The following is a 19,156-nucleotide window of genomic DNA, read 5'->3' as shown; positions in this document are numbered from 1 at the left end:
TTTACTCATTCTTTCTTTCTTGATTTGGTTGTTTGGGGGGGGGGGGGCAGGTGTATGTGATCAGTTTCAACACTATGTATGAAAATTGATCTGATGAATGTATTTTTTTTCTTCTTTCCGTAGATATTGAAATGCATTTAGAAATAACAGGATGATAAATGATTAATTTATAACTATCAGCCATACACTACTATTCCTTACTCAGCAAACAGCAACAGAATGTCCCATCTTCCCTAACTGACTTAGCACCGTCAACCTCTGGAACAAGGTATTTATTCATTTCAAATTCATTGTTTCATATATTTTATTCAATATATTAAGTGAGCTCTGATGGCAATTAAAGGAAAATCTAACCTTGTTGGAAGGCAGAAAAATCAAACAATCAGATAAACTAAAGTTAGAATTAAAATGTTAATTGAAAAGGTTCAAATTAATAACTTAAACAGTTTCAAGTTGTTTCAATGGCTGAGCAAAACAAAGTAAATGGGGAGGGATGGAGATTCCTAAGCCTGACTCATGCACCGTTCATCAACTGTCACCTTTTTCATCTGCTAAAAACTACCTGAAGCAAATATGAATAAAGGATAGTTAATGAACATTACATCCTCTTACAATGTTCATAACCAATCCAAGTTGATCAAACAATAGTTTACCATAGTAATGGCAAACATTTCAATTTAATTTTTAATGAAACTCAGGTCACCACATTTATAAAAAAAAAACAATTGCTACAAAGCTTGTAATGTTAAGAAATTTTAATATGAATTCAACATTTACAAACCAGAATTCAAATAGTTGGTGTGTAAATAAATTCATTATCCGATAGCATCTTGGAATCCCTTAATTTGATTGGCTGTAGGTTTTTACCATGGTAGTTACCATTCAACAGTTCCATGGTTGTAGACCACAATATTATAACATATGCATAAACAAAATATACTTTAATGTTATTTCAATTTATCTTAAATTCATCTCCATCAAAATAAAAATAAATTGCAGGAATTCTATTCCTGAATTTACCCTATTCACTCTTTAAACAACTTATATTTGACTCTTAATTCAAATAGGGAGACTTCAATTCCACCTATTCTTCCAAGAAAAATTACCAAGCCTACTGGACCTGGGTCTACTCTGCAACCAACAAACCCCTCAAGGTATTGTAATTTTATTCAGATACTTTAAAGTCCATCATATAAATTTCATTGATTTTGAAAACTTTTTCATGTGAATTTGCCTTCTTGCAAATTTATGACGAAATTCTTGTGACAATTTAGATAGTGGAAAATACATGTACATTCATAAACACATAAGGAAATTCATCATTAGCCCCATTCTAAGAAAAAAATGTGATACGTACAATGAATTACACATGAATACAATAAACAATATGAAATATATTTAATAAACAAATAAATAAATACTTTATAAAATGAAACATAACTGTAACTGATAATTGACCGATGCACCACTGTAATTCAAATGCTAGCATCTTCTTTGTTCAACAATGAAATAGTATAGGGAAACTATTTTTTTTTAATTGGGTTGTGATTGAAATACATGCTCCATAGCACAAAGGACATAGATCTTGGGTTACATATTGTTTAAATAGTCCAGGATATATTGGGATGAGAACTTGAAAGCCCAAAACCTTGTAGGAAAAACACATTAAATGTTTTTATTCTAATTAAATTATAGGAATACAGAAAGCAAACCATCTGCCAAGAGAAGCTTGCACTATCTAGAACAGCTGGAACCAAACACAAAGAAAAGAAAGTCTCAGTCCAGCACAAGAAGTAATGATTGAATTGGCAAGAGAAGAGCATGCATGGCTCAAACGTGAGCATGAATTAAGATTTGAAATCCTTCAGCTAGAAATACGAACTGCACAATACAAGGAAGAGGAAGCTCGTAGATCACTTAACAAGGTCAATGCTAATTTGAATTCAGATCCCTTAACTATCTATTTCATATATTACAAATTAATAATAATTTTTAACAATATGAATATGTGTATTTAACTGTGCATGCCATAACATTCTTAACTACAAGTCTACTACTGCTACTTCTGTTGATTTAATCTTTGTTTAAAAAATCCTTTGACTGAAGTTAACTAGAGTATAATTATTTTTTTCATTCTCATCTACAATGAATTAAGTAGAGGAAGTCTCTGATTCCAGAGAGCCTCTGGTTTCTTCTCATGATACACAATAGCAATGCAGCCATGACATAATAGTTGTTTTTATCTACTTTTTGCAATTTCAATAGAGTAAATTGTATGAGCAGCATTTATCTATATTTATCAATTGACTAATGTTTGTGTATTTAATTTGTATATACCGCATCGGACGAATGAAATATAATATATTCTGTACAACAATAAAATACATAGTTCACTCATTGCAATTTGAACTCTAGAGTTTATCGTATGCGTAGGAATAATCTATATTTCTCAAATGATGGTTGTATTTTGAAATTGTATATGTGTGGCGTCGCGCGATAACCAGACTATTGGTGAGAGACAATAAATGCGCTAGGACGTCATTTAAATACGCGTGTCATCAAACTTTTGTCTGGCGCGCGTCGCGAGGAAAAACAAAACAAACAACCCGCGGGAAATAAAAAAAATGTCAGGCGCATTTTTATTTTTCAGAACAGTGGATATTTGCTCTATATATTTGGTGGCGGGTTCGGATATATGTTGATTGGATTTAATTCCCCTGGCTCAAACTCATGAAGGTAAGTTGAATTATGTTGCAGATTGAGTTGTTTTGTTAGATTCATTGATAATTGTGATGCGAGGAATATGGCAACTTAACACTTGAATGTGAATTTTGTGTTGCGTATTTATGTGGATCGATCGAGAGAGAGCTTTTTAGGAACTTCAAATTACCGGTACATGCGACTGCTGAAGCGATTCGCGGTATTTGTCCGGGCCTTTGGCGGCCTTTTTAAGATCTTACTTATGTCTGCCTAGGCTATCAACTAGATCTGCACCAACTTAGATAGTCCGTCGTTTCATACTTGTATGTAGCGACGGACTATCTAAGTAGGTGCGGACGGGTTATGTTATTTTGTATGTAACATAGCCATTTAAGTTAAATCTATCACATGCAATAAGTTTGTAAAAATATATATTAAAAAAAAAATCAAAATTGGACAAGGAGTAAAAAAGCCATGATAATTTAAAGATATGGATTATTTCGGTGAAACAGTTCTATGCATGATTTTTTATGAATTTACTTGACAAACTTATGCAAAGATGTTCCAACTTGAATGTTATTTTGTATATCATTACATGAAATTATGTTTGTTCTATTTTCCGCCTCCAAGACTAGATATTAATGAATGCAAAAAGGGTGATTTATCATTCACACACGTATGACAAAATAAATAAGTATGATTTTATGTTTTGACATAAGAAAAATTAAAGTAGGGATGTGACATCATCAGCCCATCTAGCGAATATTTATTAAGACGTGCTTATATTGCATGAAAAACCCTTTGAGATCTAGTTATCAGATTTTGATGAAATTTGCAGCATTTGCTTGTTGTATCTTAGTACGTTTGATGAGATCATTTTAAGCTCGAAGTATCCTTTTTAATTATGGACATTTTTCAAATCCCCTTCCAAAACAAATTCTTATTTGTCGGACTTCTGATTTTAATTTTTTTTCAGAGGGGGTGGGGTTCATATGAGGTTTAAAACTGTGCAAATGATATCGAAATTATAACTAGAAAACAGATTGTCACAATTTATAAGAAATTTATTCAAAAATAACAATATATATATATATATTTTTTTTTTTTGGGGGGGGGTTATTTCTTATTTTTTCTACCATCTAGTCGAGCTACATTACATGAGGTTCGCCAACTTTCTACACAAAATCATTCAATGTTTAAAAAAGAAATATTTTTTGAAAATAAAAGAAATATATTTTTTTAAAGTCTTTTTTAAAAATAAACTTCAACTCTGAAAATTTGTTAACTAATTGGCCTTTATTTCGTTATGTGAAGCATGTTAAAGGCACATCATGGATCTACAGAGCAACTGTATTAGTGCAGTGAGGACAAGGCATCTCAGAACCACAATGCAGCTGACATCCGCCATTCAATTTTTCTTTTACCCAACAATAGTTTAATCTTATTATTTTTGGTAGAAAAATATGACATCAGCGAGTACTTCCACCATTATTAGAAATACAAATAACATTTACACACAGTCAAAGAGTGAAATGTTAAATATCATGTTGTTGATAAATGTCCATGAATCATGAAGAAATAAGAGTGTAATGTGACTGTTTTTATAACACATTAATATCGGTGAACTTTTCAATTGCATTCATCAAACATGCAGATTCGAGTCATCGGAACGTGGAATTTTTAAGACCGGGACATGAAGAAAGCAAACAATGCAGAGGACGAAAATTATCCCTTTTGGTGACCCTGCTGACATACTCTCTCAGATACTCCCATATATATGAACTGGATTTTCCAAATAGAAGGAATAGGATATATGGAAAGATCTTAGATGATGACAAGGCACCTCGGCCTCCTCGGTTGGGGAGGAAATGGAAAAATAAATACATGTTTTTCTTTGAATGAACAAACTCTATGAATTTTTTCGATTAAAAAACATTAAACTTAATTTATAACGTTTGCTGACCCATTAGAAGGATGTCATTGTAAAAAATTGAAATGTGGTAAGTTTGCTACTGTATTAAGGAGTGTGTAATAATACTAAAGGCACACACTAAGGAGAGATTGTCGTGTTTAATATCCTTTTTAGTGCAAATTTGGACAGTGGAGAGCGATGCACATCCCTGAGTTTTGCTAATACTGCTGCATAGAAAAGAGTAAATGTATGTAGTCTCTTCCATATCAATAATTAACCTCTGAAATTATATTTTTATTCAAGCATTAGATGTTTACAACGCATTTCATTCACACGTGTACAGAGTGTAGCATAGAAAAGAAGATTATGTATTTGTGATTTTGTTAGTTATAATACAGGTGTCGTTTTAATATGTGGAGACAAGTTTTTATGCATTTTTTTTTTCTTTTTAAACGAAGTGCCAAAAAATCATAATCCTTCAGTGATCCATATAATTTGGCACTAATTTGTGAAATATATTTCCATGACTGCCCCATCCCTAAAAAGAAACCAACTGTGGCCCATTTCAAGAAATGTTGGTAATTATGATCCCTTGCTCGAATGAAAACAGTGAAACTTCTGCTTCCTGATTCGCTCGTTCAATGAAAGTTGATATTTCGTCAAGAGTTGCTGTCATATTAAACCTTTATGAAATGTAGCTCGCATCAGCTTTATTGCCACATAAAAAAACTTGGTTTTGCAAAATTGAATTTTGTTTGTGTTTATTTTCCAAAGCTTAAGCATGATTTTTTTAGATTTTACTTTGCGAGAAAGTAAAGTACGGACAAACAGCAAGGTAGTGTCTTTTTTTTGGGGGGGGGGCTTATGGGCAGGGACGAATCTAGTAGGGTAGAGGTGGGCTGGGGCTTTGGCCCCACTTTTTTATACCTAGAACGCATGTATAAACATGTAAAAAAATACCAAATTCGTTTGCATGGACAGCCCCCTCCTATTTTCGAAAATTTTCTGCGGCGTATGTGGGGGTGGGCACCCCCCAAAAAAATAATGATAAGCTGTCCCCCCCCCAAAAAAAAAGAATTCAGATAAATAATCCAACCCCATCTGCCCCTGGTCATTGGATCTGGTGATCTCCTCCCATGTTAAAACTACGCGCTATGACGAATGTAGTATGACAAATGGTCTCCATAAGGGTTTTTTGCATATAATGTGAGTGTGTGGGTGTGGGTTCTAGTGTGGGTGTGGTTGAATATGCATAATAATTTGTTTTATTGTATTCGCCTCGGTGTGTATGTATGAAATTATGTCTGCACTACAAAGATCACCTCGCCTAGGCCAGGTATGTTGGGCGTTACAAGAGAACCAACATTTCCCTATCATGAAAAGATGAATAATATGCCAGACTACCATGACTACCCTTACAGCCAGGCAGGGGGGGGGGGTACCCCTGATTCAATTGGCCATATCTCTAATTTAAACATGAATTAGACTCTAATATTTTGTATACACATTGTACATGTGTCCAGGTACGAGAAAACATAAAAACACCGAAATCCAAAATTTCACCTATAATACCCATTTTCCCAGGATGGCTCACATATATAACATTTATGGAATGGAATATGATATACACTATTTTGTTCACATGGTTATTCTTTGCAATTAGAACACAAAAGTATGAGCAGAAATAATATATATTTACTGAATGATAAATATTTGTATTGGATTTGCATGTACTGCATTGGAAGAATGAAATGTAATACATTCTACACAACAATAAAATAAATAGTTACTCATTGCAATTTGAACTCTAGAGTTTATCACATGAGAAGGAATAATCTGTATTACTCAATAATTGTTTGTGTATTGAATTTGTATATATCACATCGGGTATGAGCAGAAATAATATTTATTAATTGAATGATAAATCTTTGGAGTGAATTTGTATATTCAACATTGGAAGAATGAAAATATAGTATATTCTATACAAATAACTACTCATTGCAATTGAACTCAAAAGTTTATGATTACAAATAATCTACATTTTTCAAATGATAAATGTTTGTGTATTAAATTTGCACATCGGAGGAATGGTATATGATATACACTTTTTGTTCACATAGTTACTCTTTGCAATTTGAACATGAGAGTATGAGCAGAAATAATCTATATTCATCTATATTTGTATTGAGTTTGTATACATGGTATTGGAAAAATAAAATATATGTATATATCAGATTGAAGGAATGAAATTTATATTATATTTGAGAAAATAAAAACAAATTTGTTCACATATTTACGCAAGCTATGTTTCCATTCTTTAAATTTCATATATTGGTGACTACAAATGAATCTGCTGAATTCAATAATTTGACGAGAAATCTCTTTTATAGTAAAAAAATGTTTAAAAGATGAAAATATTACATCTTTTGCGTGTTTTATTCTGGAAAAAAATCAATTTGAGCAAATTATCATATGTTATGGAATAGGCTTCATCAACATGCTTGAAGAAATCAGGAGAAACACACAATAGATTGATATCCACTACTTGTCGTAAACTAGTCAAAGGCCTCGTAAAGTATAGAAAAAGGCTATTGTAGGCAATGGTGACAAGGCAAAATTATCAGTCACCGTTTGCTCAAATCATTTAAGATGGTTTCGAAACTAAAGCAAAAAGGAAAGTTACATTCAAGAGTTTACATCATTGAAAGAAGACTGAAAACCCCCAACAATTCTATGAATGCTACGGCTAACCAGGTGTGCTTGGTGTACATATGAGATATGTTTACATCAGGAGTGAATGGTGAGAAACAATAAATGCCAGTTAGTGTATAAGCTGTTCGTGAGCAGGGTTTCATGCAGCTACTATCTTATCACATTCCATGTAAATTTGAGTATGATTACTGGATATTTGCTAATAATGACCATGATGGAGCTGACAAAAGGAAAAACTAGATAAAGATTATATTCCACTGAACTATCACCTGCTTGATTTCCTGTCCCTCGTGTTAATTCGCGTATCCTCCATGATTATTAATTAATTAATATGCAACAAAAGTTCACTGAGCATGCTCAGAAATCACCCTTTAACTGAGCATGCTCAGTGACCATGGTTTAAATTTAAGTTTATGATTTTTACATTGACTTTGTACACAAACTCATATTTTTGAGAAATTTTTGGTCCGACATGCACTTACATAACGTTGCGTAACTTCAGAACCACGTACCCGGGTGACGCAAAATTGGTCTCAAAAGTTGCGCAAGACTTGAAAGTAATAAGTTAGCGAACGGCGCGGCGAAAATATCGCGCAATTCGTTGAGGGGGGGGGCTCCAAGCCCCCCCCCCCCCGGCCTAGATAGGGTTAAGTTATCTTGGTGAAACCAACTCGCTCATTTAATAAGCTTTGACCTGCGGACTTCAAATTTGAAATTTGCCTGGATTTTTAAAATCTATTAAATATTGCACAGAAACCAAGTGAAGGGTCGGAAGGATGGACAGGGGCAACGCATAATGCTCCCTGTGGAGTTCGTCTGCGGGGGCATAAAAATATGTGCCAAAGGATTCTGGAAAAAATTGTGTAATTGCAAAGAAATCAGCAAAACGAACAAGGTCAATTGTTTCAGGTCAAAAGATTCAGGTCAATTCTTGGGCATTTTTCAAAACAATAAAAAATACTCTCCCACATGTGCTTATCTGAGTTGCTTATCTTGAGTGTGATTTTTCATTTTTCAGCTGAGATTCAGGATGTCACAAACTTTAGTTTATGTAACTGTACCAGACCTAGATCCACACTGTTATGGTGACAATTAAGTTTGGTTTGCAGACTTTCTCGTAAAATCAGTGTTAACTGCAACCACTTTCATTTATGAAGCCCTAATACATAATAAAATGTAGCTGCATGAAACCCTGCTAGCTGGAAATATAACAAGTACCTTGACAGCATCATAATTCTTGGAATTTCACCGGAGTAACTGAAAGAACAACTGTTGCCTGAGCAGATGGCACTGAGTGGCTACTCTGGAGATTCTAAGGGTGGGTAAAATGGTCCTCAATAATCTGTTCTCTCCTGAGCCTACCAATGACAGCATCACGGAGGCCAGGAGGAAGGTGGTCAGGTGCCATTACATCATCAATTGGCTCAAGTTCTTGAATATCTTGCTCTCCACGAGTGAGAGAGATATTCCAAAGAACCGAGCATGCCACTATAAGAGTAAAGGTAGTGTCCATCTTCACGCGCAGATCATTAAGGCAAGGGAACCTCCTCTTCCAACGGCCAAAGGTGCACTCAATATTGCACCGTCCTCTTTTGTGGGCATTATTGTAGTGCATCTGTGGCCCTGGATGAGGATGTAGGATGGGGGTCATGAGGAACGGGAGGCAGGGGTACCTGAAAAATGAAGAAAAACAGTTATATTTTAACCAATTTCTATTAGACATTACATTTATAAAAAGTACTACACATCTAAAAAAAATTAAATGAGATATTCCAAGAACCAAAAAAATATATTAGATTCTAAATTTATTTCCCTTCTTCTGTGTGCATTTGCTAACACCTTTATAAATAGAATTTTCAACCGATTAATTTCGACCTTCACAATGTGACCTGAAACTCATGCAAGATAATCAGTGATACTTGGTCACTCATATTTCTATGTTTCATGATCTAGGTCCACATACTTCTTAACCCTAAATAGACTGGGCTATTTCGACGCCAAAGAAGACTGGGGGGGGGGGCTGATTCAGCCCCCCCCCCTTATGATCTCGGCTGTCGATTGCGCGATCGCGACGAAAATTGGCACACGAATTACCCATGGCATTACCTACAAAATTATGACATCAAATTCTGCAAAAAATCTCATGTCTCATTAATTATGCTAATTTATGCGTAAAATCATAAGTTTGCTCTAATTAAAAAAATAATGCCCCTGAAATGCTAATTTTTGTTTCACATACTCTAGATAGGCATCTGATCAAATTGATTTTAAAAAAATTTCAAAATCACATTTATTTTCTTATGTATTCTATTGTTTTCTAAATTTCTTATGTATTTCTTTGTTTTTCGACTTTTGGTTTTTTATTTTTTTCCAATGGAAATTGTCGGGGACTTTATTTTGACCATAAACAAGATAAAATTAATTGATTTTAAGCAGTAAAAGGAAAAATAATGATACATTTATGAATTTTGGCTAAGAACATTATTTGCATTGGATTTGTACACAAATTCACGTTTTTGAGTAATTTTGGGTCTGCATGCACTTACGAAATGTTGCGTAATTTTGGAACCGCGTACCCGGGGGTCACAATTTTGGTCCCAAAAGTTGCGCGAGACTTGAAAGTAAAAAGTCAGCGAGCGACGCGGTCAAAAAATTTCGCGCGGCGGATTTATCGCGAAAAATGTCGAGGGGGGGGGGGCTGAATCAGCCCCCCCCCAGTCTTTTTAGGGTTAAGTGATGATGATATTTCAAAAACTTAACCTCGGTTAAGATTTCAGTGTTGCAGAGAAAATCCTTGAATCATGAGTGCTGCCCGGCCACCTTGCCACGATACTTGTCATTTTCTCAGCATGATCACAGACAACCTATTCATGATTCGAGGAGAAAAAAAATGTTCAAAATAGAAAGGTCAAGAACAAAAAATATTTAGCCCCCCCCCCCATCTCTGGGCTTGAAGGTCAAAAGGTCAATGTATTCAAACTAGCTCCTATGTAAAAAAAAAATGTGTCATTTAGATAGTTCATCTTATTCCCTTTCAAATGATACCACTTGCATGAAATTCGGACTGCCAGTTACCGTGCAAGAGCCATTAGAAAAATGGGAAGTCACGCCCAATTTGTCAGAAAATAAGAAAAGGGCATATCAATTACCCTATAAACTAAATATGAGCAAATTTGGAGACAGTACAATTAAGCCCAATGACATTTTCAAAAAATTAACCTTGGTTAAGATTTCAATGTTGACAACACCATTGCCATCAGTAAAATGGCGCCTGTTATAGTCTCGCTTTGCAATGCAAGTAAGACCAAAAAAAAAAAGATATCAAAAACTTGTTATTATGTATTTTTTTGAAGATCTTATATATTTTTACATTCTTTTTAGCTCGCTTTTTTAGTATTTTTTCGATGGAAATCAATGGTGACACTATTCAGTCATAAATAACATGACTTCAATTGCTCTTACTTACAAAGTCTGGCTACATCTTTTTGTGTTAGAGATTTATCGAGAAAAGTGTCAAGGGTGGGGGGGGGGGGGGTAAAAAAATCAATAGCAAGTGCTCTGCAATCTAACAATAATAAATATAGTATGTTTCCTAAATGAATACTACTTATGTTGAAGAATTTCAAATTTCCAAAATAAAATAAATAAGCATATGAATCCATCCCAAGACTAAAAGAAAACATGGCTTTTTGAGAAGCAATTTGAGATAACTGTTAAAAATACAATCACTCTAACCTGTACATTAACTGAATACCTGTTTTTCCTGTTAAGGAAAAACAGGGCTTGTTCCCCACCAGGACTCCTGATGTACACATGGGTCCCATCTATAGCACCGATGACCCCGGAAAGCCGCAGTACTCATAGAATTGCTGCTGCGTTGTTTCAAATTCGTCTCTCGTTGATGGAAGTCTCATGAATTCCCGTTTCCTTCTTGCAATAGCTTCTGAAGCCTTTTTGATGACTCGGCTCACAGATGGCTGAGATATTGATGCCTCGTCACCATGCATAATTTGGAATGAACCTTCAATTAAACATAGAATAGTAGAAATCAAAGAGTCATTTTTTAAATATAGCATGTTTATTTGTTTCATTCTTGTATGTAAATCAGAAAAGGCTGAAAATGTTCTATACACTGTTTCAAATAAAGATGTATTTGTTGATTTGTCAACAGAATTGAAATGTTTGGCATGTATAATGTTAAAGGGCAGGTCAAGCAGAACAAAAAGTTGATTTGAATCAAAGAGAACAAGGCTAAAGCAATTTTGTGTCTCGCCCACTTATGAAAATAACCATGAATATCGTGATTTGCGAGGGCACGCAAGAGAATTATATCGAAACTTCATTGTGAAATGACTGGGATGGAATAACACTTGTCATTAAAGCCTTGCACTTAAACTTTAATGCTGACCTGTAAATGACCTTTGACATTACCATGTGACCTCCGACTACAGCATAACATGCTGGTCCCCAAGTCCATCTACCATCTAAGTTTAGTTGAAAAGAGACTTACGGTTGTAGAGTTATGTGTCATTAGGTTTGTGACGGACGGACGACATTTGGATCCCTAAGTCTCGCCTTCACCTCTGGTGGGCGAGACAAAAATCAAACAATAATACTGGAAATTTTATCTGAATCAGAGGTAAAATAAGAAAGTATTCCTGCCAGGCACTAGAGCAAAAAAAAATCCAGAAATAGAAACATTCTTAGATTTCCTATTCAATACTACATATTTTTTTAAACAGAAATAGGAACACAGTTTAAAATGGCAATTAGTATTTACACAAAACAGGAATATTCCTATTTAATAGGAAAAGTTGGCTCCTATGATAAATTTTTGACATTTTAAATTTAGCTGATTTTTGCGAAATATTCATATGCACAATAGAGTGCTGTAAGTTTCTTTTTTTACATCGCATTTTCAGTAAATTTTCAGAGTTAGGCTTCTTTGATTTTTTTTTTTTCATTTTATTCAAATCAAATTTTGGTCAGAGTGGACTTGGCCTTCAAGAAAACAGATGTATGACTTTATAACCTTCAATAGTTTTTAATTTTAATTATTAGCTATGATTTGATTTTCTGCTTATAGATATTAATATAAAACATCAAATGCCTAGATCTATACACTTTCATATTTACTTACATGTAAGTACACAAAAGTTTCTGTTTCAAATGTAGAAGTATTTTTTACCATATCATACATCTGAGCAAATAAATAAAGTAGATTAAGGAGGAAGATTCTGTTTGAAATTAGGAAAAAGACATGATAACATGCTTTCTTATAATATACATAATACTTACATACGGCATAAAAACGCAGAGCAGTCATGACTTGTACCACAACAGGTAGTGGATTATTCCGATCTGTGTTCCTACTGAGATCTTCTTCGAGGATGTTGATTAGGTAGAGTGCTGTGTGTTTTGTAAATCTGTATCGCATCTTGAAATCACGATCATCGTACAGTTCAAATGGATTCTTGCGATCTGTGAGTCCCCTCTCTGGCCTCATTTCCGCCTGTACAAGCAATAATTACACGAGAGAAAATAATCGAATATGAAAGACGATTTTAGCAATTGTCAGTGTGGCTAATCTTGCACAGTATCATGTCAATGAATAATAATGACATCTCTATACATGTAGCTGTCATATTCCTCAACTTCCAGTTTGAAGAAAAATTAAAGTACCTGTACACTGTAGTTAGAGTGACCATTGATTTCTCAAGAAAGGCTGTACCGAGATCAATACCATTGATCATTGACAAACTCCATCAACTTAACTTTATAAATCTAAGCTGAAACACTATCAAACTGTAAATTGCCATGGGACAGTGAATTAATATTGCTAGAATACACGACATCTGGCTGGAATACAGTGCTTATCTTGTTCATCTCTCAGAAATTTGAAATTTCTACCAGAATTCTTCGGAAAATAATTTTCATTCATACAAACTTTGGTTGTCAATTTATTGGATTCTGTACATACTCATTTTTAAATTGTTACAACTTGTTTTAAATCTAAAAAAAAAGAAAAAAAATTAAGAACATACCTCTCTGACCATGTCAAGCTGACGAAGGCGGTAAAAATGTGCCATATTCTCAGTCCAAAAATGAATGTAGCAGTGATTGTGTAAACGGCAGGGAAAACGTTGGTGGATGCTGCCCTGTCAGAGCCAAGATACAAAAGGTAACCAGCTTAGTAGTGACTCCTTAAGAAAAAAAAGGAAAATGTCACAGCACTTATGATTACTAATGATATGGTCTCCTTTTAATAACCCTAACAAGACTTGGGGGGGGGGGGGGCTCACTCAAAATGAGTACTTTAGAGGCATTATTTAGTAAATGATGACAAACTTTTGATCTTATGTATAAATTAACATAATTGATTAGCATATTTTCACAGATATTGGATATTATGCCATGGGTAATGCACACGCCATTTTTTGTTGTGATCGACAACCAAGATCATAAGGGGGGAGGGCTTAATCAGCCCCACCCCCAGCTTCTTAGGCGTCGAAATAGCCCAGTCTATTTAGGGTTAAAGTATGGATAAACATTGTTGAAACTTGAAATTAGACAAATTTGCTATTGACAGAATAATAAACCCCACAAAAAAGTTCTGCAACTCAAGTTTGAGTGCCAATAAATTTCTTAGTGTGCCATCTTCATATGAAAAGGGGTATCAGTGAAAAGTATGATTATTCCTCTTTACGATCATGTGTCATTTGTAATGCTAGTGTTATCATGAAATACACAGACATGATAAATATGCAGCAATGTAAAAAATGAAATGTTGCAAAATTCGTTGCCATGTCATGTTTGAGTTCTGCAACTCAAACTGCAAGTTTGAGTGCTAATAAACTTCTTTATGTACCATCATCATGTGTTAAAGTGATATCTTTAGAAAGCATGATTATTCTTCTTTGAATCATGTGTCCTTTGTAATGCTATTGTTATCATGAAATACACAGACATGATAATATGCAGCAATGTTAGAAATGAAATGTTGCAAAATGCGTCGTTTCCAATAGCGAATTTCCAATTGTTTCAAGGGTGGACAGAGTGCATTCACTGTCACCTGCATGGTGGAAAGTCTATAGAAATGGAGACTCTTGTTAGAAATCAATGCATTTTGCAACATTTCACTTCTAACTTTTCTCAATGTTCAGGGTGACTGCATATTCCATGATTACATAATCACAGCAAATTGCATGTCATTGTAAAGAGGAATGATTCAGCTTTCAAATGACACCACTTTTATCTTTTATACTTCATTAACCAAAAAGATATCATCCCCCAAAACTGAGTTGCAAAACTTTTTTGAGGGGTTTACATAGAATATAATAGAGTATATTCAACAATACATGAGAATTATTGGAGACAATTTTTGGTGAATTCTGTTTGAAGTTATCAATAAATAACTTACTGCTTCAGGGGAAGAGACAACCTGCACTACTGTAGAAGTGATTGCATATGTTGATGGCAGGGAAAACACTAGTGGATGCTGCCCCTGTCAGAGCCAAGATACAAAAGGTAACCAGCTTAGTCGTGACTCCTTAAGAAAAAAAAGGAAAATGTCACAGCACTTATGATTACTAGTGATATGGTCTCCTTTTAATGACCCTTCCAAGACTTGGGGGGGGGGGCTCAATCAAAATTAGTATTTTTGAGGCATTTTTTCGTAAATTAGAGCAAACTTTTGATTTTATGCATAAATTAGCATAATTGATTAGCATGAGATTTTTCACGCCAATTTTTATGTGAAAAATCGGGCAAATAATGAGAAAGTTATGAGCATTGTAATATTGCGATCACTAATGCTATGGAGATCCTCCCATTGGCAATGCGACAAGGATGTGTGATGTCACTGATGAACAACTTTCCCTTGGGTGGACTATAAAATGCCCTCAAAATGTCTCTTTTTGCTTTTTCTTATGATGATACAAACTCTCTATCCATGATGTATTCTTAAAAAATATGTATTACATACCCTCCTATAGAAAGAATACATGTTCTACGGATAGATGTGATAAAAGAGGCAATTCAAGTGAAATATATACTAAAGTAATGGGCAGAGTTGTTCACAAGTGACATCACACATCTTTGTCGCATTGCCAATGGGAGGATCTCCATAGCATTAGTGATCGCATATTCAAATGCTCATAACTTTCTCATTATTTTTCAGATTTTTCTCAAACTTTTGTTGATCTGTTTCTTCGATTTTTCTGTTTTCATTTTTTACACAAGCTATCTTGTTCCAATGGTGATGTACAGGGTATCGAGTATCTTTTCAAGAGTATACATACAACAATACATGGGAGTTTTAGACGAAATAAAACTCTCCAGAACAAAGCAACAAATAAACGTTTGCCGTACACCATGTCGATACCGCCAAGTAGGCAGAACCTGTCTGTGGGCTGGAGCAGTAACGTGAAACACACAGTGAGAAATGCCAGCCCAACAAAAAGAATTTTTTATGGTATTGTGGTACACTAATGAGACATGAACTTTCTATCATCATTATCTTGATATTTGAATATAAAGCTCAAGTGATACCTGTCTGACCTAAAGGTTTCCAATTTTAATTGCACTAAGAGTTGAAATGGTGATTTAAAAAAAATCTATCATCAACAAAGTTACAAACTGCGTTTATTATCCAAAAAGTTTCATCCATTACAATATTTATAACAGTATTAAATCTTTGCTATTCTTTTTCGTACAAAAAATATCAAAATTTTTGGAATAAAAAATGGTACCTGATTAAATACAATATATGTACACTATTTAAGCTCTGCAATGCACAATCTACAGTATTTCCAAGAATGAAATGAGTTGAAAATTTCTAGATTTCTGGTGGTAGGGATATGTCCCTTTCATGGTTGTGACGCGTCAGGGACACCCCCCCCCCAGGTACCGATGCTAATGCCTAGATCTTGATCCAGATCTGCACTATAATCTAGCCTAATCTAGATCTACATGTAGGCCTATTAAACCTTAGATAGTACTCTAGATCTAAATTGGATCTACATGTAAACTTATCTCAGAGATGCCAAGTTCAAAGACCAGCCATGCGTGAGATTTTCTGTGAATCTTGAGTGAGATCACAGATATTGTGTACAATGTACATGTACGGGGATAGGCTGTTATAGTTGCGTGAGACAGAGATTTGAGGGGATGAACCAGGGTGACCAGACGTCCCATATTTCCTGGGATCGTCCCATATTTTGCTCCTTTGTCTCGGCATCCCGACAAACCTTTCCTGGGACGCCTATTTGTCCCGTATTTCATAATATTTAACAAAGGGTATAGTTTATTATTTATTTATCTTTCCTTCCTTTCTTTCTATATTCAAATCAAAGAATGACGGAAACCGTATTTTCTCTTTATTCAAAATTTCTTTTATTCTTTTTTTAATTTTCCTTCATTTTCCCCTTCATATTCAAAAGAGAAGAAAAGGGGAAAGGAAAGACAAGGGAAAAAGGAGAAGGAAAGGGAAAAATAAAGAAGAAAAAAAGAAGAGAAAAAGGAAGAGAAGAAGAAAAAGAAGAAAGGAAAAGGAGGAAAAGGAAAAGAGAGGACGGAAGAGAAGAATATTTAAATAGAGAGGAAGATGGGAAGAAAAAAAAATAATTGAAATAGAAAAAGGGGGAAAGGAAAAAAAATAAAAAAGGGGGAAAGAGAAAAAAAAAGAGGAAGAGGGAAAAGAAAGGAGAATGAAAAGGGGGAAAAGAAGAAGAAAAGGAGGAAGAAGAGAATAATATTTAGAAAGAGAGGAAGAAGGGAGGAAAGATAAAAAAAGAGAGAGAGAGGGGAATAGAGGAAAAGAGCAGAAAATAAGAGAGAGTAAGAGGGGAAGGAAGAGACGAAAAAAGAGAGAAGAAATGATAGAAAGAAAAGACGGGAAAAAAAGAAAAGAAAAGGGGGAAAGAAAAGATGGGGAAACAGAGAAGAAAAGGGGGAAAGGAAGACAATAAAAAAGAGAAGAACAAGAGAGAGGAGGAAGAAAAAAAAAAGAAGAAGAAAAGGGGAGAGGGGGAGAGACAGAGAGAAAGAAAGAGAAAGGAAGGGGAATTAGGATAAGAGAAAGGAAAAAAAAGAAAGAAAAGGAGCTGGGAAACGAAAGAGGGAGATGTTGACCCGGACATCGATTTGATGTCCCAACTAGGCGGCGCCAAAATGACGTTCGAACTATGGGAGCGCCGAATTGATGTTCGATCTAGCGGGTCACCAAATTGATGGTCGAACTAGGGGAGCGCTAATTTGAATTTTGACCATAATGCGACAAATACATGTTTCAGAGGGGGGGGGAGTTATATTCCACATGGGGGGGCAAGTTTATGTTCAACCGAGGGCGCCAAATTGACCTTTAACTTAGGGGGCTTCATGCAAATTCATTTTCGACCGGGGGCGCAACATTGGTCGTATTGACTGATTATAGTGAAATATATGTCCTGCCCAAAAAGCTGAAATTAATGCGGCTGAATTTACCGTTTTTGCGATAATAGACAAAAACGATGTTTTCGAGTTTTAAGTCAGACTTAAAACTCGAAAACATCGTTTTTGTCCATTTTCAGGTGTCTCGATTCCAAAAAAATGAAGACCTATGCTAACGCTGTGCTCTCACAATTTGGTGAGTTATGTACACCTATGTATTAATTCTATAACAAACTACTTACATTCCCTCCATATAAAAATTTCGGATCGCGATTTGCGCTCGCGTTATTTGCTAAAAAAATATATCGGCCAATAAATCCTATTTATGATTACAAAAATACTTAAAGTTTCCAGTTTTCAGGCCTCATTCACTGCCAACAAATTTCACGTACTCATTACGCTTATAAGATTAATAAATATGAAATAAAAATTTTATGAATTCATAATAACTTAATTGTCAACTTTTCATAAATAAATATCGACAGGTTTGAGGAAAGGAAATATAAGATAGTCATCGTTCTTATATGATGACAAAATATCCTTTGGCCTAAAATGTCTCGATCCTAGGTTGAAATAATAATAAAATATCAGCTAACGCTTCACGGTCGCATCATTTATTTAGTGCTATCCACATCAACGTCACGATTTCCCAATATACACAGTGCTGTGAATAGTGCTTAAATTGACTAATTTCATATCGGAATTTCAAATATTACTTTCAACTCGCGCTCTGCGCTCGCATTATTGATTTTCATGATGAAAAATGATTTGTATTCAGAATGCAGATTCTGTCTAACTCTAAAACACGCGCACGCATGTTTTTTTGAGATACACAGCTTGATCTTATTCAAAACGTACTATAATTATCCAGTTTCAGATCAGAATTTCAAAATTTTCTGCTTGTGCTTCGCGCTCGCATTATGAAGATACCAAAAAATACCCATCCTTTTCATGATTGACATAACATGACTCGAGTGTCCCGTTAGAGGGTTTGAAATCTCATTTTGTTAGGTTGAAATATCAAAAATGTTAAGCTCGCGCTTCTCGCTCACATTATTTAATCGTTGAAATATGTGTCGTCTTAATGACTAACTGCAAAACGTCCTTAACAGGTCTCTTTTCGACGAGGCCAGAATGCATATTTAGCACTTCTGATCGCGCTTCGCACTCATGATAATTATCTAGTTACATAACGCGTTCTGTTCAGGTTCAGAAACATGCCCAGAATATTCAGTTTTCAGGACAAAATACATGAAATTTCATTTCTTTTTAGCTTGCATAGGGCTTATGAGACTATTACACATTTATGTTGTTTATAAAGTAAAGCTAGGAAATGATTATTAGGACATGGGCGTTTTGCCCCCCCCCCAAAAAAAAAGAATCACGACCAAGAAAAAAAGAGAG

At 34.8% G+C, this 19,156-nt stretch overlaps 1 pseudogene; it reads right to left on the bottom strand.

Annotated features, from left to right (window-relative positions):
* Positions 1 to 8,320: 8,320 nt before the first annotated feature.
* On the bottom strand, positions 8,321 to 13,397 carry LOC121412417 (annotated as a pseudogene).
* Between the last annotated feature and the right edge of the window lie 5,759 nt (positions 13,398 to 19,156).

The sequence above is a fragment of the Lytechinus variegatus genome, chromosome 4 (assembly GCF_018143015.1).
Source record: "Lytechinus variegatus isolate NC3 chromosome 4, Lvar_3.0, whole genome shotgun sequence".
In the NCBI taxonomy this organism is placed as follows: domain Eukaryota; kingdom Metazoa; phylum Echinodermata; class Echinoidea; order Temnopleuroida; family Toxopneustidae; genus Lytechinus; species Lytechinus variegatus.
The sequence above is the reverse complement of the archived record's forward strand: the minus strand, read 5'-3'. Positions and strand labels throughout refer to the sequence as shown.